General features: G+C 43.6%; 1 protein-coding gene across 1 annotated transcript in view; it reads left to right on the forward strand.

Moving 5' to 3' along the window:
• Positions 1–21,701, forward strand: part of MTSS1 (metastasis suppressor 1) — a 160,848-nt gene that overhangs the window by 28,679 nt on the left and 110,468 nt on the right. The window lies entirely within an intron of this gene.

Below are 21,701 nucleotides of genomic sequence, written 5' to 3' on the forward strand. Positions count from 1 at the left end.
TATTTATAACCTGTGAAAGGTCTGTAGAGAAGCAAGTAAATCTTTCTGTACCCAGCACCATCGTTAGAAGTGTGACATTACCCATAACCTAGAGACCCCCGTTCAAAGCGGGGTGCTTCCCATTTCATTCCGAGACAGAGAATCTCTTCTGCTGCTTTTTTTTTTTTTTTTTTTGCCTTCTTTCTGGGTCTCCTTGTACACTAACAGCTACAGGTCTGTTCTTGTTATCATCGTGGTAACATTGGAAAATATGGGTGTCGGGGGCCAGTGTTGGGTGGATTTGCTCCCAACAGTTAACCTATGAAGCCCACAATGGGTATGTACCTCTAGCGGACTTCAGTACATCCTTATTTATCATAGGTGCTTAATTAAATATTGAAATAAATTTGCAATGAGGACTCTTCTCATTCAAGATGCTTGAAAACTACTGATATTTCAGGCACTATCTTGGGACCACAACAATCAGCATGTTCTGCATCCTGGAGGGGCTTGGAATGCTACCTGCAAATCAAGAATCTCAGTGTAGAAATAACATGTTTGGTGTGGTAATAGTGGTAGGACAGAGTGCTCAGGGAATATGGAAAAGTGAGCAGTTAGCTCAGCTCAGGGAGTCGAAGTTCTCCCAGGAGAGGTAATGTTTCTCCTCATTTCCAAGATGCCAGTGGAGTTTTCAAAGGTGCCCTGGGAGAATGTGTTGGAGACCCAGAGGGTTGGTTTGTCAGCTTGACCAGGGTCTTAACCAGTATCTTTTTAAGAACCTTAAAAAAACTTTCTACATACCAATGTGTGTTTGTTATGAAATCTTTAGAATATACAAGTATAAAGAGGAATGTGATATTCAGGCCAGTGTTCACTGCTGTTAGTGCTATTGGGTCTGTTTTATCATATTTTCTTTGCAGCAGCATTTGGGACTGGACTCACCAGTCATGAGGATGTCTTTCTACAATGACCATCACAGTGTGTCTTTCTTAAAGAGTTGCTCTATTATTTTATAAGAACCTAAGTATCTGGCGCTGCATTTTTGAGGCTCTGTGATTCATAAGTTTAAGTTTTAGTGTTTAATTACTCAGTGGAACCTAGAGGATGGAATAAAAGGTATTCTCTGATTGTCCATAATTTCCTGCAACAGGAACCTGGGTTTTTGCAGAAGTTGCTGCTGAGAAGGGTTCTTGGTGGGAAACTGAAGGGCCTGCAAATTCTCATGGTTGAAGGGAGGAAAAACCATTGTTTGTGGGAAAAGAAACCAGACTAACCTCTCTGTGGTGCTGGTGGAGGTAAAGGAGTTTGGAAGCGATGTCTTTGACAGAGGACGAATAATGTTGCAGTGAACAAGATCCCTACTTGGATCTATTTTTAAACCATCTGATTTCAGGTCATTTTTTAGCGATACCACAGTACTTGACATCTCGAGATGTCTAGAATCTATATGCATTTGAAAGAAATAACTTTCTATTAAATGTAGGAGTGTGAGAACTCACATGACCGAAAAAATGTATGGTTGACACGAAGAAAGGTGTATTTTATGGCAATAAGAGAGAAACTTGAAGGCACATCTGATGTTCAATTAAATGTCAAATTAGTTTTATTAAGTTAATTTTTTACTTAACAATTGCTTAACAAGTGCAAAATGCAGAACATGCGCCTTAGTTTAAAAAGTTATGTAACAAAGTATATAAAGTCTACCCTCCGAGTACCCTCTGCAGAGATGGGGTTTAGTGTCATTTATAGACTTTTTTTGCATTCTTAAACATATATAGCAGGAAAAATTAATCATAGAACAACATGTAAATTGATATATATAATAAAATATATTTTAAGATCTTTTTCAAAAGGTGGCCCATGAGAAACATTGTTCCCATGCTTTTGGTTCCCAGTATATTATAATTATCTTTCTATGTCAGTGCCTAGAGAATCTACCTCATTCTTTCTAGCCACCAAATGGAATTTCTTGTGTGGGTATAGCACAGTTTAATCATTCTTTTTTTTGGGGATATTTAGATTATCTCCACTTATTCACTGTTACACACTACACTGCAGTTAATACCCACGTGTACATGCTTCTAGAGATCTATGGGTAATCTCTTTTTAACGGTTGTATGCATCTCCAGGGAAATGAAGAATCTGTTAAAAAATGCGTCAAGCTGTTTTGGTCAGCAGCGAATATATTTTGGCTCACAGTCATTACAGGCTGCAGCTCTAATACAGTTTGCAGTTTGATATCTACACACTCTGGAAAGTCCAGTCTCTTGCTTAGTTCGTTTATTTTTGGATGCGCTGGGTCTTTGTTGCTGCATGCGGGCTATCTCTAGTTGTGGTGCTCAGGATTCTCATTCCAGTGGCTTCTCTTGTTACAGAACGTGGGCTCTAGTGGGCACAGACTCAGTAGGGGTTTCATTGCCCTGTGGTATGTGGGATCGTCCCAGACCAGGGATCGAACCCATGTCCCCTACGTTGGCAGGCAGATTCTTAACCACTCGACCGCCAGAGAAGCCTGCTTAGTGCCTATTGATGTAATGTTTTTCGAGCCCTTGTTTTAAGTAAGAGAAGGGAGTAACAGTTATTCTTATGTGTGTCTCTTTTGGACAGGCATCCAGAATCTCAAACTAGCGGGTCTCTGGTTTCCAAAATATTAGCATTCCATATTGTTTCCCAGAGGAAATGGCTCTGAAAGGTTTTTTGTCCTTTTTAGCAAATATTTTGTACTGGCTGTGAAAATAACTTATTTAGAAAAATCTTTTAAACGCTAGTCATTATGACAGCAAAGTCAATCTAGTCCTGTAACTATTGTTAAGTAGTTATGAATGTGGAAATAAATTCGAGCTGTTTTGTTTATTTTTTTTTAAGAGTATAAGCTGCTACTGTAATGTGTATGTTTAGGTTAATAATTAAACTATAATGGAATTTAAGAGTTAACACCGTAATACATACAGTTCAGTATTTTGTTGATCTTTGCATTCTGGAATGAATATACAGCTTGTGCTCAGTATGAAAGTACACCTGTTTGCGTGTTACTGGCCACAAAGAATTAGTGTCTTGGCATTTGGTGTACAAAGAATGCCTGACTTTGTGAAGCAGGGTCTCCATTTTCCTTGTGGCCGTGATGGATGAGCACATGGGCTGTCATGGGAGTGGTTTGAACTGACTGGGGCACAGTTGTCTGAGTTACTTAAGAGAAAGCACAAAGGTGCGGGGAGGCTTCGCAGTCCTTGGTGGTCGGTCTGGGGAGCAGTGTTCCTCCATCCGTAAGCGTGCAGCCCGGTGCCCGCCAGGCCTTACCCCCCTTTCACTGCAAGGCAGGGGCACGTTGCGATGAGATGCTCCGTCTTAGTCAGCACTGGCCTTCGTGGCCGCTGCATCATTTGCTGGTGTCAGCAAGGGCCTTTGGAGAGCATACTGCTGTGTGACTCTCATTTCTGGCTGCCTCTGTCTGCTTCTGTAATCGCTTTATAGCTTTGAACAGCCATCTCTGGGATGTTGAGATGACGATGCACCAGACCCAGAGTGAGGAGTTTAAGATTCTAAGAAGGAAGGAAATGGATCCCGGCCGACTAGATGGTCTCTAATCACCTTTGTAGAATACGTAACACAGGCCAGGCTCTGTCCCACGTGCTTTACATGCAGTGAGTCTTTTTATTCTCAGAACAGCTCTCTGAGATCAGTGCTTGTGATCTTCATTCTAGATGATGAAGTCTGGGTGAAGAGAGCTTATCTAAACCAACCAAGGTTATATAGCTTGGAAGTGGGGAGACTGGAGCCTGGCCCAGAGTCCGGATTTTAACAACTAAATTATGATGCTTTATGTAAGAAGCTGCTGGGTTTAGTATAAACTTAAGTTTGCTTTTTTTTTTTTTTGGCTGCATGGCTTGTGGGAATCTTAGTTTCCTGACCAGGGCTCGAACCCACATCCTTGGCAGTGAAAGTGTGGAGTCCTAACCTGTGGATCATCAACAAAGTCCCTTAAGTTTGCTTTTAAATTTATTAATCCTGATTGCATTGAAAAGAAACCAATCTACGTAGCACCTTGAAGTGACGACTAGGTCAGAGGTTGGATGCTGTGTTTGTCTTCTGCTTGGCCAGCTCTGTAACCCTGAGTAATTTTGTTTCACTTCTTCAGGCTTTGATTTCCCCATTTGTAAAAGGGGTTTTCCCAGGATCTAGTAGAGCCTTAGATAGTTGCAAGTAATCTTTTTTTGGCTCTAATACTCTATAATTTAAAATCTCTCTTTGGCCCTATTAAATCTTAAAATACAAATTAAGTTGGACAGTCTAAATTTTCTTTTTCTGTATTATCTTTACAGTTTCTGATTTTTGCTTGGGAGACAAAGGAAGCAGGGGCAAGCGGAGGATAAAGAGTGAGCAGGTTAGGTGAGAAATACGTTTAGAAGAGACCCTCAGGGTGTGCGTGAGGAGGGCAGATGGAAGCTGGAGCTTTCAGGACACCCAGTGAGGTCCAGACAGTCGAGGTGGACTTTAATCAGTGAGCCCGGATTGCTGACGTTCTGTGAACTGATGAAGACAGTCTCCAGGACTCAAACTGAATAGAGCAGTGTTGTTCATAAAAATACGTGATGTTTTTTAGTATGTGCTTAGTCACTCAGTCGTCTCTCACTCTTTGTGACCCATGGGCTGTAGCCCGCCAGGCTCCTCTGTCCGTGGGATTTCCCAGGCAAGAATACTAGAGTGGGTTGCCATTCCCTTCTCCACGAGATCTTCCCAACCCAGGGATCAAACCGGTGCCTCCTGCCTTGCAGGCGGATTATTTACCATCTGAGTCACCAGGGAAGCCCTTACTTTAGAGTTTGATAAATGATATGCTTTCCTTACGTCACTGATGGATCTTAATTACTTGGGAAGCTTGTTTTAAACTACAGATTTTGAAGGATACGTGTACATGTCTGGCTCAGTTGTTTGGCTGTCCACCTGAAACTATCACAAAGTTGTTAATCAGCTGTACTCCAATGTAAAATAAAAAGTTAAAAAAAAAGTACAGATTTCAGAGTCCTGCCTTATACCTGTGGTTCTTGATGAATTGAGTGGAGCTTAGATTTTTTAAAGGCTTCCCAGAAGAATAAGGCCTCTCGCCATCTTGCTGTCACCCACCTGCCCAGTGACATCTCTGCCCACGGCCGGCAGTTCCACCCACAAAAAATGCCCTTGGCTCCCTGAATCCCTTTAAACTGTTGATCCCTTTCTTCTTGCACTTGTGCATTCCAGACCCAGGGTGCCCTTCCCAGCCCACCCCCTCTCCACCCCCTTTAGATGCTTGAGGATCTTTGGGTTATCTTCCTAGAGCCAGTTTAAGAGTCAGGTTACCTGTGAAACGCTTGCCCTCACCACCCCCTTCCTCCGTCCCCAGAGTAAATGGGGTCTCACTCCCCTGCCTCCTTGTGTGGTCACCATCTTCCCCGCTAGATCAGCCACCTCCAGGGCAGGGCCTGGGTCCTACTGCTCTCTGAGGAACTCAGGTACCCAAGTGCTAATAAGTATCTGGCATTTAGGAAGGTGCAGACCACATTGCACGCAGTCCTTGGTGGATCTGGGTGAGGAAGGCTGTCATCTCTGGAGGCAGGAGCCTGGTAACATGGGGTCTTTGGCCAGATTCCACTTGGGAGTTCAGAATTCAGATCTTGGGACCCCTCTCAGTGGTTGAGTCTCTGGATTATGTGACTTCATAATTCACTGTTGCCCAAGAGGGCCCAGCACATCTGTGATGGGGGTTACAGGAAGTGGGCGGGTGGATGGATGGCAGCTGTCTGCTCTTGGCTAGAGTTGGAAAAGAAGGGGAAATCTTCCTTTTTGGGAAGGAGGTGCCAGCAAGCTATTTCCAAGAGGCAGCCATACTTGGTTTCGTTTGCCCACAAGTTTTATTTTAACGAGGTTGTTTAACTGAGACTTCATTGACCCTTAACTTCTGGATTGACTTCAGTGTTTCAGACCTGAACTCTCTTTCATGTAATTAAGGCAGGATTTCTACCTAGGAAGCTGCTCAGCCACAAACTGAAAAAATAACAATAAAAAAGGTCATTGTGCTTGTGCCTGCTCAGTCTTGTCCAGCTCTTTGCAACCCCATGTACTGTACTCCACTAGGTTCCTCTATCCAGGGGATTTTCCAGGCAAGAATGCTGGAGTGAGTTGCCATTTCCTTCTCCAGGGGATCGTCCTTCCCGACCAAGCGATCAAACCTGCATCTCCTGTGTCTCCCGCATTGCAGGAGGATTCTTTACCTGCTGAGCCAACGGGGAAGCCCCAAAATAGGTCATAAAAAAACTTTTTCACAGGCCTGGAGCTGCACATTCTTTGAAGATGACCTTAAAGAAACCTGGACAGTTTCATTCACTTAATTAAAAAGAAAAAGGCATAAAACTGCAATCTACTGATCTCTAGATCTGGCTGTTGATCGCTAAAATGGTTTTATACTCAGATAGGCCAGTTCAGGTTCCTTAATCATTTTTGGTTATTGTCCTTAACTATTCTTAAAAGAGGAGAGCCCTTATGAGTATTTAAGGAAACAGCTCTGTTGTAATTTTTTTTAAAAGCCAAGTTTATGGTTTTGAAACATTCAAGGATAGTGTATTCATTTTTCTGATGATCTTATTCCAGTTGAGGCTTTAGAAGTACTGGGGAGCAAAAGGAACCTTGCAGAAAGCATCAGGAGCCTCAAAGTATTACGGAAAACTGGCTGGTGTGAATTTTACTCAGACTCTGGATATGGTTCTCACAGGGCCACCTTGACAACCCTACACAGGCTCTAAGTAAAATTAATGCCAAGCTCTAATATTCTGGAACCTTGGCACATTATAGATGCCCAGGAAGCTGTTGCTGATTTGTTAAATAAAAACTGATAAAGTGAAGTACTTTGTATCTTGCTTACAGAGTGGATGGACCAGCAGCTCTATTCTCTGACATTTTAGAACATGAATCTGAGCAGATGGTATTGACAGTGACCTAGAAACTCTACTGCCTTTCATTTTCGAGGTTTTGAATTTGACCTCTTGATTTTGATTCACATGAATTATTCCGAGGAAGCCTGAAGCCAATTTTGCTCTGCTGGTAGTTACATTTTGAAATTCTCATTGCTGTTTTCTAGGTGGGTGTGGGGTGTAAGAACAAAGCTATGAAAAATAAGAATATTTGTAGTTGATTAAAGTGGGAAATTGGCAAGACCAAGACAATTTCTTGTTTGTCTCTTTTTAATTGTGTTGCTTTATGCCAGAACTTGACGTGTCCTGCGTGCGCTGTGGTGAGTGACCCCAATGTGGTCCTGGCCTCCTGGAGCTCTTAGGCTGGGCCAGGGCCGTTCTCTGTGATAGAATTTTCTATGGTGATGACAGTGTTACACATTTTCACTGTCTAGTATGATAACCAGCAGCCACCTGAGGTCATCAAGTACTTGAAACATGGTTAGTATAATTGAAGAACTGAATGTCTGATTTTTAAATTTTAGTTTTAAATATCCGCATATACCTAGTAGCTACCACATAACACAGCATGGATGTAAGGGGTATAACAATGGCTACAAAGAAAGGCTTATTTTGCTTTTAACAGTAAATGTACTAGTTTATGAGTCACCTGATTTATTCTGTTTTATATCTGCTATATTGAGAGTTTACTAGGTACCTGGTAAAGAATGCAAAGAGGTTCTGTTTCTGAGGCATTGGGTCAGTGGGTGGTAGAGGAATTTAGACAGGCATGTAAGCAATAATAATTCCCAACAGTGAGTGCTTCCCACTTGTTTTTATAGCATGTCTGTTTCATCTGTTTCATGGATTCACGATGGATAAGATATCGTTCCAAAGGGGCAGGGGGTAATTGGTTCTTAAGAAGGGAAGGCGGTCTTACCCTTTTTATATATCAGGTACAGATATGCATACAGTACATATGCAAACATACACACATCTGTGAAATTAACATTTTATGAGGAAGGGAGCTGATTAGGAGGAATGTGTCCAAAAAGGCTCTTTATGGGAGCAGAAAAAAGGGACAAGCTTGACAAAACTATTTTGTGATGAAGTCTAAGCTTTTAAGACATTAGGTCAGCCTTTTTGCTTGTTGCCTCCTTCCAAGGGCATTTAAGTAATTTTCATGAACTTGAGGAGGGTGATTGCTGTTGGTATATCTCCTTTATTTGAAATAACTTGGCAAAATGAATCCATATTAACAGACTCTGTAGACTCATCAAAAAGTTACCTAGTGTTGAATAATAAGTGGATTCAGGGGCAGCCAAGACTGAGTGTCCACCTCACTGTTATGTATTCACTCTTTGTTCTTAACCGTGATGCAGAGAACAATTTTAATGCTGGGTTGTATCAAACAGTCTTTTATTAATTGGGCTTTATAGCTGTAATCCTTTTAGTGAGGATGTGTGCGTTTGTGTCTGTCTATACACACAGTATCTGTACAACCAATATCTATAACATATAACAACCTGTGTATATAACATATATATATATATACACACACACACACACATAGGTGTGTGTGTGTATGTTGTTAGTTGAAAGAATTAAAGCATTAGATTGGTCTTAGCAGTTTCTTGCCTAAAATGACAGAGACACAAATTCTGTGTTCCAGGACGACTGGTTTCTATGCAGGGCTCATCCTTGATATGCTTACGACTTTGCTGAGGGCTCGGGGTGGGGGGTGGGGACCAAAACCTGGAATAGCTTTAGTGTAGCCTCATTAACAGAGCTTCCCTGGTGGCTCGCCTGCCAATGAAGGAGATGCAAGAGATGTGGGTTTGATCGCTGGGTTGGGAAGTTCCCCTGGAGAAGGAAATGGCAACCCACTCCAGTATTCTTGCCTGGGAAATCCCTTGGACAGAGGAGCCTGAAGGGCTACAGTTCATAGGGTCGAAAAAGAGTTTGACACGACTGAGCGACTAAACAATGAGACTGAGCAGCCTCATTAATTTCCTTAAAGCCCCCAAGCCACTCCAAATTTGAGTATGTATATGTACATCTATGTTTATACTGAATACCTATGAGTTTCAATCATATGAAGTGTGAAAAAACTTTTGTAGATTATTGCTGTTTCTAATAATAACCTAGCTAAAACTGTATGCCTATTATGTAAATACAGTTTCAAGGAGCTATCATTGACCTAGTAAGTGGTGACATAAAAAGGTTTAATGCCTTTTAAAATGAGTTGATAAATGTACATTTTGCTTTGAGTTTCATTATTTTGGTGTTTTATTACTCTGATGGTGATTTAGTCACTAAGTCATATCCAACTCTTGCAACCCCATGGACTGCAGCCTGCCAGGCTTCTCTGTCCACAGGATTCTCCAGGCAAGAATACTGGAGTGGGTTTCCATTTCCTTCTCCAAGTGATATTTCCCACCCAGGAATCTAACCTAGGTCTCCTGCATTGCAGGCAAGTCTACTTTGATAGACCTTGAGTATTTTAACTGTTTAGCACAATACCTTTAATCCTGCATATTCTGTTTAGGATAAAACAAGTTTGTTTTTTTTTTAATGGCACTATGAATATCAAGTTTGTCTTAACCATTTTCCATTTTCTTAAAGTTATTTTTTGGTTTGTTTTATATGATAGACTTGGTGTTGAGTCTAGCACAGTAAGGTGGCACGTGTATTTTAAACATTTTTTTCTTTTACAGATCACACTATAGGTAAGGACTAGAAATAACAAAGGAACACACACATTTACTAAGTATTTTTATTTAATAAATTTCTAAAAGAAAATTTTATTTTCTGTTCCCCCTTATTTTTTGGGTCGAAGGAGTTGGGAGATGGGGACTTTATGTATCTGATGGGCCAATTTGTGTATTTCACGAAGTTTGGAATAGTGAACTGACATCACTACTGCTGAAATGAAAATCCCTCCTCTCCGTCCTCACTGATCTTGACGTTAAAACTGATCCCTGACAGCAGCACTGGTCTCCACTCTACAAGTGGTTATTATTGTTGATCTTTGGTTGGGTAGCAACAGTTGCCAGAGATGGGCTCTTTCCTTGTGGTTCCTTGTGTCCCGCCTAGGTGGGATTTGACTTTTCACTGCGTCTTCTCAAAATGACACTCGAACAGTTATTGTGTGCTCACCAGAAGGGCACTAACCTGACTCCCACGTTGTCCAGGGCAGGATGTCCCCAGAATCCTAAAATCCTCTATCAGGGAGAGCTCGGGATGGAAGAATCCCACACCCATGGCCGAGTGTCCGTTTAAGGCTAATCCTCCCAGTAACCAAGAGAAGCATTTGCTCTGCCTGAAGTCAGTAGTGTTTCCTCTTTTCCCTGGCGATGCTTGAATTATGATGCGTACTGTGCCGTTTAACCCCAGCAGCCCTAATAAACGCTGGTGAATTACACGGCCGCAGTCAGGAGGAAGGTCCGAGCGTGCTGGGGATGTGTGTTTTTATGGGTGACTGAGTTGGTCTGTGTGCGGGGCTGTTTGTGTCGTTAGGCAGTTTGCATAATGAAGTGGTTTACTCAGCAGCTCCATCCTTCCAGCTGCTTGCAGGGCCGTCTGCCTGGGGCAGTGGGGACTCTCCCACCCTCCTCCCCACCCTAGCTCTTTCCCTTTCCTTTTCATTTTGGCTTAAAATAACTAATGCCCCTTCACCCCATCCTGCTAACCACACACACAGTCATGTTTGGTAAAACATAAATTACCATTCATGAAAAAGTGCAGTTATTTCAATTCATACACATGAGGCATTTTTTGTTTTTTTAAACAATGCTTGTGGAAGATTGTTTGCCATAGAGTTGTGAACTTGGTTTGTTCTGCCTGTTGTAAAAATAACCATTTGGAGTGTAAATGTGCATTGGAAGACCCTTGCACTTGTCAAACTAGTGTTTTTCTAGGCTGAGTCTATTTTGCCTGATTGTGTAGCTGCCTCCCCTCTGCTCTGATAAAGCCCCAGCCTGAAAACATGCACGAAATGTGAAAGCTGCTATGAACTAAAATTTTCACCTTAGCTGTTTTCGTGTGCTTTGCAGGAGGAAAGATCTGGTGTTGGAAAATAGCTCAGAGAAGAGAGAAAGAATATTCAAAAGGTCTTCTGTCACTGGGAATCTGACAGTGAATTCTCCTGGTACATCTTAAAGAAATTTGATTTTTATACACTACTTTTGGAAACATATCTGTGGCCTGACATGGCAGTTACCTGGGGTCTGTTGCCTTGTTTAACATAAGGCTTTGGTCTTTTATTTTTAGAAGGTGGAGAGGTCTGTTCTAGACCATTTAGTATCTAGTGCAACCTTTTCGTTTTCACAGGGCAGGCTGTGAGCTGAAGTAATTTGCCTGAGGCTGCTCAGCTCACGGAGGGACAGTGGGATTCTCACTCTAGAGCAGGGCCTTCTGTCCCATGTTTTCCCTGAAAGCCTCCTGGCCCACTTGTTAATTTCGCCTGTTGAGACCATTCAAGTAGGAAAGATCATGAGCTATGGGAAAAAGCTCTGTCCTGGGCTCTCAGTTGGTTATCATTAGTCAAGATTTTTGTTGGCTTCTTTATGTGGAATCCTTGGTCATCTGGTTTTCCAAAGCAGTTTTCCACTTCCATTGCAGTTCTTTTTCTATTAAAGATGATTTTGTTTTCCTTTAAACTCGTATGTGTGTGTAAGTGTGTAACAGCCTGTTTTCTTGTGTTTTAATAATTTGTTATGTTTGACAGAAGCATATTTATCTGTAATAATAGCTCGGCTTCTTTCATCTACATTGTCTTAGTTTTGTGACTGTATCTTTCTATGTGCACGTGCGCACCTACACGCGTACACACACGTACAGTCCACACACAGACACACACACACACACACGGAGTGTTTTTCGATTCCCAAATGTTTAAAATCACCATGGGACGTCTTATGTCTAGTGAAAAGATACTGCTTTGGAAATCTGCAGCATTTCCTGCTGTGAGCGCCAGGGCCCAGGGACCCTGGTTACCATGGAAACCAATTTGGAGCCGCTGGGTGGTGCTTGCCTTCAGAGCTGCATTTGAGTGCATCTCACCGTCAGCCGCAATGCTGCTTCTTCCCCACTCCCCACCACCTTTGAAATTAGGGGAGGGGGAAAGCTGAGTGATTACAAATAAAAAAGAAAATACTGTTTTAGCTAAGGCAGAATGAGATCTTTAAAATGTACCCTCTTAATGTGATCTATAGTGGGGCAGTACCGTTCCCTGAATATGGCCAAAGGTACCTGATAAAATACAAAGAGACTGTGGAGGAGATAGTGAAAGGGAGACCTTCTTCCTGTGTTGCTGACCTGCAGGCTTCTCTCTGGGGCGTGTAAGGCTGACTCGGGTTTATTCCCACTGACTCTGGTTGAGCCCATTTAGTTTGTCCAGGGGGCTTGACAGCAGACAAAAGCTCTTCAGCTCTTGGCGTGTGCCTGCTTCATCCTCCTCTCTCTCAGAACCCGCCTGGAGAACCAGATCCGAGCGCCTGGAGAGCTCGTCCGAATTTTCACCCCTCGATTTGCCATTTAAGCATGTGAGAGCCATCTGTGCTTGTTGAAAGGGGATGCTGATTACGAGAGAGTAGTACTTCATTCGGATAATATGATTTAAAGCAAGATGTGTCGCTTATACTGGAACCGGAGGACATAATGAGCCATGTAAACACACCCCCTGACCTCCCAGGGGTGGTGGCGGTCCTGCCAGTCAGCGGCCACAGGTGGGCTTACAGCATGTCTGTGCAGGAGACACAGCGATCCCCGGCGCCAGGCTCCCACTGCCTGTCAACCAACTCCTGTTTCCAGAGATTGAAGGATAATAAAATTGCCTCCAACCTTGTTAGGTGGATGCCTTTGTGCTCTGGTGTTTGTTCTTCCAAATGTGTTTGTATAAAGCAAATATCAGGAGTGCGTTCTGTTTAGAAACAGTGAAGTACCTTGGAGTCTTTGACTATTGCAGGCAGCTGAGATCTTAGTCCAGCCTTGACCTTGAGGGTCTTCTGAGGGCCCTCTGTCTGTTGAGGCTCTCCACTAGCCCTTCAGCTGCTCAATGTCATTGAAGAAGGTAGTAAGAACCTCATTCTGCAAACAGGGGAAACCGGCTGGTGACTTGAAGTGCCTTGGTTAAAATGCCACACAATTCTGCAGCAGCAGAGCCTGGTGTGTGTGTATCCCCTCCTTGGGACCCATCAATCCACCTTCTTTCCATCTCCGAGATCAGTTGTATTTTGGAATCACTTGGGAATTTAGAATCTCAATCTATCACTGTAGACATTTTGGGCTGTGTAAATTTTTGTTGTGTGGGGCTGACTTGTGCATTGAAGGCTGTTCAGCAACATCACTGCATCTCAGCCCTTCAGTTATTAAAGTCAAAAATATGTAGCCATTCCTGAATATCCTCTGGGGTGCAAAATGACCCTGGTGGAGAACCACTGAGCAAGACCGCTTAGGTTGTGTTCTTTGACAGCTTAATGGACCTGTGGTTCTGCTTTTTCTTAAGGCAGTCACGGACAGCTTGGTTCATTTAAGCTAGGCTTTTAATTATTTATAACTCAGTTAGGATTTTAGAAATTTGATGGTCCATGCATGGTTTCATCTGGGAAATGACCACCATGCTGAGTTGTGCATAAAACTTTGTGACCAGTCCACATCTTACTAGAGTTGGACTGTGAAGAAAGCTGAGCACCAAAGAATTGATGCTTTTGAACTGTGGTGTTGGAGAAGATTCTTGAGAGTCCCTTGGACTGTAAAGAAGTCCAACCAGTCCATCCTAAAGGAGATCAGTCCTGGGTGTTCATTGGAAGGACTGATGCTCTGCGAAGAGTTGACTCACTGGAAAAGACCCTGATGCTGGGAGGGATCGGGGGCAGGAGGAGAAGGGGATGACAGAGGATGAGATGGCTGGATGGCATTACTGACTTGATGGGCATGAGTTTGAACTCCGGGAGTTGGTGATGGACAGGGAGGCCTGGCGTGCTGCAGTTCATGGGGTCGCAAAGAATCGGACATGACTGAGCAACTGGAAAATCCCATGAATAGAGGAGCCTGATGGGCTACAAGTCCATGGGGTCACAGAAGAATCAGACGTGACTTAGGGACTACACAACAACATGGTTATTACTAAATAAAACTTTGTTGAATGAATGAAATGAGCTTTTATTCTAACTTTGATTTGTCTTTGTATATTTCTTCAATGGCTCTTTAATGGGAAAAGTAGGAAAAGTTATCTTTAAGGAAATTCATTTAAGGGGTTTCTTCTCTACTGATATTGCCATAGAAATGCCTCTAAAACCAAAGGTAATTGGTAGTTTATCTGCTCGTCTTGGTTATTTTTCAGTTTACATTTTGGGCTATAATGGGGGACTGGTCCTGTACCTGGTGATGTGCTCGTCTGGTGCTCTTGGGAACAAAGAGGTGTTGAGTCTTTCAAATACACGTAATGATGTCACGTCTTAGGATGCTAAAGTTTTGGATTCCTCTTTCCTACACGGAGGAGAAAGTAAATGTAACCGTCCTTTCAGAAATCAATATTTTTACCCCGATTTTGTCCTTGAAGAATGGCTGCCTTGTTGTTAATCCTTTTCTTTATGCTCACAAGTCACAAAATCTTGTTTTTCTTTGTTGCTCTATAATTTATAAAATTGTATTGCAGTTGGCTTGGGTAGAATTTACTTAAGCATAGTTGAGCCTCTAGATTTTCTTTCTGGCATAGACAAAAGCGTCATTAATTATGAATATGAATCCTTTTGCAGAATGACAAGATTGAACGTTTCCTCATGCCAGTATCCCAGCTGTTTCATTTTGATGCTCAAACAAAGACTTTTTAGAGATTGTTTTTAATAGCCATCGTATCAGATACTAAAAAAAAAAAAGCTGAAAAGAATGCAAAATAGCTTATAGTTCATTTGTCTAGGAAAAAAAACCAAACATAATGAAAGGTTTTGGTTTTATTGCGGCTGTTTCTACCCTTGTGATTGCATTTGAGGTCTCAAAATTTTGGCCATGGCTGCAAACCAAAAAATCATTTCCATTCTCTAAGTGTTCTGCCGTTGGCAGGTGCAAAATTTCATTTGTTGGGATGATCAGTGCTTGAGAAACCCAAAGCTTTGGTCACATTGTGGCCCGCCCTCAAAGGAGCTGAAGCTCACTCTTGGTTTGGTCATGGAGGTGTTGGGGTTGGAGGAGATGGGATTGCTATCGAGTGGGCACCGAGTGCTGAGCCCTCACTGTGTGGCTTCGCTGACTCACTGTAGTCACAGGGCAGCTTCTGTTCCTACCACTGCAGGAGGTGAGCTGGGGTCTGATTCCCGAGCCTTCAGGCTTTTCTCCACCATGTTCCATTGCTTCAGTCCTGAGTGTGTCCGTCTAGCCATTGGTTGACCATCTCACTGAGACAGTTTCTGATGTCCTCACTTGCTTCCTTCTACATCACAGGGGCCAAGACTGGCCATGCCAGCCTACTCTCTGGTATATTCTTAGCCTGCAAGAATTGAGGCTGCAGGTAAAATCTATCATGTAGTAGGGCTGAGCCCAGCGTGAGGGAGGCTGCTCTTGGCTGCTGATGGCCTCTGACGGTGATGGGCATACGTTGATAAATGGCTTCCCCATCCTGCTTTCATTCCACATGAAAATGACCACAAAAATCATTGCAGCGTGAAATGGAGAAGACAGTAAATTATCCTGGTGTGTATGCTGCCCTGTCGTTAGAGTTAAGAAATTGCATAGCACGCTGGCAAAGAACCTTCGATTTGAATTAAATCACAGGCTGCTTTTTTTTTGCCACATGGCCTTTGGCAAGTTGTTTAACCTCTGTGTACCTTGGTTGTCTCATCTGTAAATTGGCTTGATAAGGGCACTTATGCAGGGTTGTGGGGAAGAGTCTTTGAGACTGTGTGTAAAGGGCAGAGTTCAATGCCTGGTCCACAGTCGCCTTCGGATGCTGCTGTTATAAATAAGGAGAGCTCCTATGTATCAATGGCTTCCCTGGTGACTCAGACAGTAAAGGACCCACCTACAATGTGGGAGACTGGGATTTGATCCCTCGGTTAGGGAAGATCCCCTGGAGAAGGAGATGGCAGCCCTTCAGTATTTCAGTATTCTTGAAATACTTCAGCATTCTTGCCTGGAAAATTCCATAGGCAGACGAGCCTGGCGAGCTACAGTTCATGGGGACACAAAGAGTTGGACACAACTGAGAGCCTGACAGTTGCACTTGTGCCTGTGTATCAGGACACATGAGCGTGCCAGGCACTGTGCTGAGTGCTTGGTGTAGATTGTATGAATTAATCTTTATGGAGAGTTGTTCTTAGATAGGCGGTGTTGATTTTAAACAGTGGTCAGATTGCCTGTCATTGAAACAGTATGAAATATATGCAGGATGTGTACATTTTCATTGTGGATATTTTAAATAACATACACCCCAACAGTGTGACAACTGGGAATGGTGCAGAAGAGTCCCTTTCAGGCCTGAAACAGCTTTTCCAATGTAACCATGTGCAGGAGCCTTGGGGCCGGCTCTTCTCTCTACTGAGAGAGGGTTGGTGATGCCACGTGGAAGGTTAGTTACTTGAGTATATCATTTGTTTTATTTTTTATTTTTTTAAAGAATGACACCACTTCCCTGTGTTGTTTTGAGCTCGACAGTCTGTAAGGATTCCAAAGTCCAGCTTTTCACTTGGGAGGAGGCTGAACATGACAATCCTCCCTTTTGTTTCTAACACTGACCTTTGGAGTTCACTGCAGGGGGGGTGGGCACGGGTGTGGGGGCAACCTTCCTCCTCTGTGCTCTGTGGCTGCATCCCCAGGTGGCCTTGAATAGATCGTGGATTGCTTTCCTGTGATTCGGGAGCTCCTTTGCTGTGGTTTAGGGAAACCACCACTCTGGCCTCGAGGGTCTTTGTGGCTTGGCTTAGCTTTCCTCCTGTAGGAAGGAGGGCCAAGTGTTAAGTGTTAGTTGCTCAGTCATGCCGACTCTTTGCGACCCCATGGACTGCAACCCACCAGGCTTCTCTGTCCATGAGATTTTCCAGGCAAGGATACTGGGAGTGGGTTGCCATTTCCTTCTCCAGGGGATCTTCCCAACCCAGGAATCGAACCTGGGTTTCCTGCACTGCAGGCACATTCTTTACCAACTGAGCTACAAGGGAAGCCCATAGGAAGGAGGGCTGGATAAGAGCAAATGCAGATAGCGAGGCATTGGAGGCTTCCCTGGTGGTTCAGCAGTGAAGAATCAGCCTGCTAATGCAGGAGACATAGATTCATTCCCTGGGTCAGGAAGATCCTCTGGAGGAGAAAATGGCAACCCACTCCAGTATTCTTGCCTGGGGAATTCCATGGACAGAGGAGCCTGGTGGGCTAAAGTTCATGGGGTCAGAAAGAGTTGGACGCATTTTAGCGACTATCCCACCACCATGGCGGGGTGTTAAAGGCAGTGAGGGTGGTGATTGGAGTTCCTGCAGCTTCTCCTGCTTGGCTGAGGGGCGTGCCCTTCATTCATTCGGGAGAAACCTGTGCCTGGCCCCAGTGAATGTTCTCTTGTTCTCTGAGGCATGTAACAGGTTGTCAAGTTTCGGTACTTTGGTGGTCAGTTCCTGGGTGTCTTTTCAAAGAGATAACTGTAACAGAAGTATTGTGATAATATACTATCAGTGTAATAGGTATATTACACACTATTAATACAATAGAAATGTTATTGGATTCTGGAAGCTAAGTGCCCTAGTTCTGGCGTATAAATAGCCTTTGTTTTTTCTTATAATCCTCCTTCCTACCTTTATCTTGGACTAAGGGCCTCCTCTCTCAGCACATCCTTGCACAAGTCTTCCTTCTTTGTCACTTTTAGCTGAGAGCGGAGGCCATAGCTGGGTGACCCAGGCTCCTGCAGGTTTGATGTCTGGAGGGATGAAGGTCTTTTGCAGGTGGCTTATTCCCCTCCTGGTCCAGACCGCCTGACTTTGAGTCTTGTAATAGAGAGAGAGAGAGACAGAGTCCTGGTACTCTATCTCGATGCCTGATGACTGAGCTGGGGACTGAGTTGTTCTACTTGGGAGAAGCACCATGTTCTAGGATGTAGTCTGAGCCAGTGGGAAAAACGTTGCCATTCAAAACCCCCCTCCAAGGGGCCCATTCTGTCTTTCACGCTTTATGTACTGAAAACTGAAACTCCCATAGGACTCTTCATTTTCCCTGTGTGTTTCCCAGGCTTAGTGTATAAATAGCAATCGGGAAAACCCGACTCACTGTTTTGCTAACCCTAGATCCTAAAAAAGAAAAGTTCTGGAGAGGGTAATAAAAGACTAAATGTAAAGAATGTCTTGGCAGTGGTTAGAGGAGATTTTAATTAAATCTTGAATTAGTGGGTGTGTGAGGTTTTAATTCCCTTTTTGAGGATGACTGTTGGGTTTAGTCCTGCTTAAATCCAGGTATAAAGTGTTGTATGAATTTTCGCCCATTGAAGAGTTACACAGCTTTCCAGGCTCTTTCACTTAAGCCTTGTTGTGAAAGTGTGGGTAATTCTGAGATGTTCACAATCTGTAAATCGTCTGTTGGCATTCTCTGAAGTTCGTTTTTGAGCCCGGATATGGAGGAGTTACAAGTTGACTGATGTGGGGTTTTGCATTGCATCCAGGTTTTCCATTGTTACCAAATGGCAGTTGGTTCTTTGGTTCAGCCAACACAGTCTGAGCACGTTCCATGGTTGGAGGACAGGGCCAGCTTCTGGAAAGAGCTGCTAAAGCAGATTAGACAAGGATTCGGGCCCAGAAGGGCTGACTGTCCAGAATGGGAGAGAATTCATGTCCCTTAACACCTGTCTCTCAAAGGAGAAAGGGACTGTTTCTATGGGTGTTGGAGTATGAATTCCTGAATCTTCTCTGGTAGACAGGGGGATGAATCTGGTCTCTCAAAGCACAGGGAACCTTGTAAGACAAGTGTACGTTCAGCATGCAGAGGCCAACTCCAAAAGCCAGAAGGCCACTTGTCAGGTAGACTCTGTTGTCATACTGGTTAACCCTCCTGCTTAGCAAAAACCAGGAGATGGAGGGAGGGAAGGAGAAAGGAAACACTCAACCCATGGTGTTAGGCTTTAGAGGTGAAGACTTTGAATCTGTCTAATCAAGCCCTTGGGCAGGTTTTATTTAGCAGGGTAATGTCTAGGCAGGGTTTCCATATGATGTCTAAGGGATGGGAAGGGCATGTAAATGAATGAATGTAGCCAGCCCACCAACAAGAGAGCGTGCACCCTGTTTGAAGCAGACAAATGACCCTCTGACCAGGGTTGTATTGTTGGAACTTGGGCCTTGATTCTTGGATTTTTATGAACAGCTCTGTGACGGTGGAAATGTCCCGTGTCTGCGTTATCCAATATGGCAGCCACATGTGGCCCTTGAGTTCTTGCAGTGTGGCTAGAATCGAATTCCTAATTGTTTTAATTGAATTAATTTAAAGAGCCACATGGTGATTCACAGCTACCATGTTGGGCAGTGCAGCTGTGGATGCAGCCAAAATCTGAGAATTACAGGAGAGCTTCTGATTTTCAAGAGTTTTCCAATGAAATTTGGCCCATGGGCTGTCACCTTCCAACTTCTACCCAAAGATTCAGAGGAGCCTTTAAAAAATCCTAATGTTTGGGCCTCACTCCCAGATGGTCTGATTTAACTCATCAAAAGCGAGGCCTGGGCATCAGTATTTTCTGAAGCACCTGGATTGCAGCTGAGGTCAGGAACCACTGCTTTTACCGCTGAACATTGGAGGCTGATAGCACAAGATCCTTGTGGGTTTTGAAATGCTAAAAAAGTCTCCAGTGTGCAGTTACTTTCAGGTTCTACACATGGTCAATAAATATGGTTATACTGACTTAGAGCAATTGCAGGGATTAAATACAACCATTTGTTAAGTGAGGAGAACAAACGTGGGTTGAGATGCCAGTGCTCAGCTTGGCTTACTCACTAGCCAAACGATTGGCCCTCCCAAACCACCCTTGCCTCTCTAGGGGAGGGAAAAATGTCTTTTTCTTCTACCTTCTCAGGTTTTCCAGCTGGGGCCCTATAAATTGGCCTGACGCAAGACAGACTAACAAGAGAAAAGCATACAAATCTATTTAATGTAAGTTTTATGTGACACGAGAGACTTTGTAGGGAAATGAAGACCCTGAGAAACGGTTAAACCTGAGTGTTTTTATAGTTAGTTTGATGAAGAGTGGAAAGTCGTGGGAAAACATGATGGGCCCTAAGGGAGTGGGCAAAGGGTAGTTACTGGGGAAACACAGCAAGGTCTGTTTGGTTGGATCCCTCCTGGCCTCCTTCTGAGGTCAGTGAGTCCTTCCTGCACCTGCCGGTTCTCAAATCCCTTTGGTTTAAAATATTTCTGACGGGAAAGTGGCATCTTGGAGGGCAGCATATCATGATCCCGGGAAGGGATTCACACTTTGCCTTGGCACAACATGAGTTAGCACTTGCTGTAGGATTCCTTAAGAATAGCCTCAATCAGGAATGTTAATTTTTTTAAGACTTTTTTTTTTTTAATGTGGACCATTTTTAAAGTCTTTATTGAATTTGTTACGATATCATTTATAATTTCTGTTTCAGTTTTTTGACTGTGAGGCATGTGGGGTCTCAGCTCCCTAGGCAGGGATTGAACCCAGCCTCCTGTGCTGGAAGGCGGAGTCTTAGCCACTGGACCCCAGGGAAGTCCCTAGGGACATTTAACTCATAGAATGTCAGTGGTCTCCTGAAATCATGCAAAAATGGCAGATACCTGACAGGCTTTATGTGTTGATCTGAGTCTGTGATTGTTCCAAAGCTGGTGTCACTCTCAGAATTGCAGGTTGAAGTGGAATTAAAAGGAGAGAAAGTGAGGGAAGGATAGGCATTTTATAGTTTAAGGAGTGTTTTTGGCATGCATGTTTGTTGTTAATGAAAAAAACCAATGCGTTACCACTGGTCTGTAAGTCCCAGTGTTGGAGACTGGATCTGCCTTGTTCATTGTGTGCCGGGGACCCTGTACATTGTAGGGGCTCATTGAACCTTTGTTGAATGAGAGGATGAATTAGTACCTACCAGACCCTGCACCAGCGTGTTGGGATTATTTGAGAAACTTGCTTTTATGTCTGTTCTTATAGGATGAAGGATTTGGAGAAGTTCAGTAGTTTCCCCAGGGTCACAGAGCTATGGCAGAGTCAGTATTTTGAAGCCTGGAATCGTTCCTACAGGACTATGCTAACTTTGTTGCTTTTATAAACATGTATGCTGCTAACCCTGAGCTAACATCATCTCTAAAATGGTTGCAGTGGATCAAAGGGAGAATCAACTAGTATCATGGTTTGGGAGGGATCAACCCTAATCTGTCACCTCCGTACTGGGGCTGTACCCCTGAAAGCTCTTGGGGATCAAAGACCTTTGAAAGTAAAGTGAAAGTGTGAACCCATGGACTATTATAGCCAGCTAGGCTCCTCTGTCCATGGAATTCTCCAGGGAAGAATACTGCAGTGGGTAGCCATTCCCTTCTCCGGGGGATCTTCCCAAGCCAGGGATTAGACCTGGGTCTCTGGCACTGCAGGCGGATTCTTTATCATCTGAGCCACCAGCTAAGCTCCCAAAGACCTTTAGGAGGAGAGATATTTTCTGATGTCCTTCACATCCAGCAGTGTGACCAGTGAACACACAGAGGCATCTAGTGAGTGCCTGCTGATCTGATTCAGATAATATAATATCTCTTACATTCCTTTTTCAAAGAGAAGGGAGTGAAACTTTTAACTTCCAGAAGAAGGCACATTTTAAAATTCGTGGTCCTCTGCCAAGA

This window comes from Bison bison, unplaced genomic scaffold, assembly GCF_000754665.1.
Source record: "Bison bison bison isolate TAMUID 2011002044 unplaced genomic scaffold, Bison_UMD1.0 scf7180017864108, whole genome shotgun sequence".
NCBI classification, from domain to species: domain Eukaryota; kingdom Metazoa; phylum Chordata; class Mammalia; order Artiodactyla; family Bovidae; genus Bison; species Bison bison.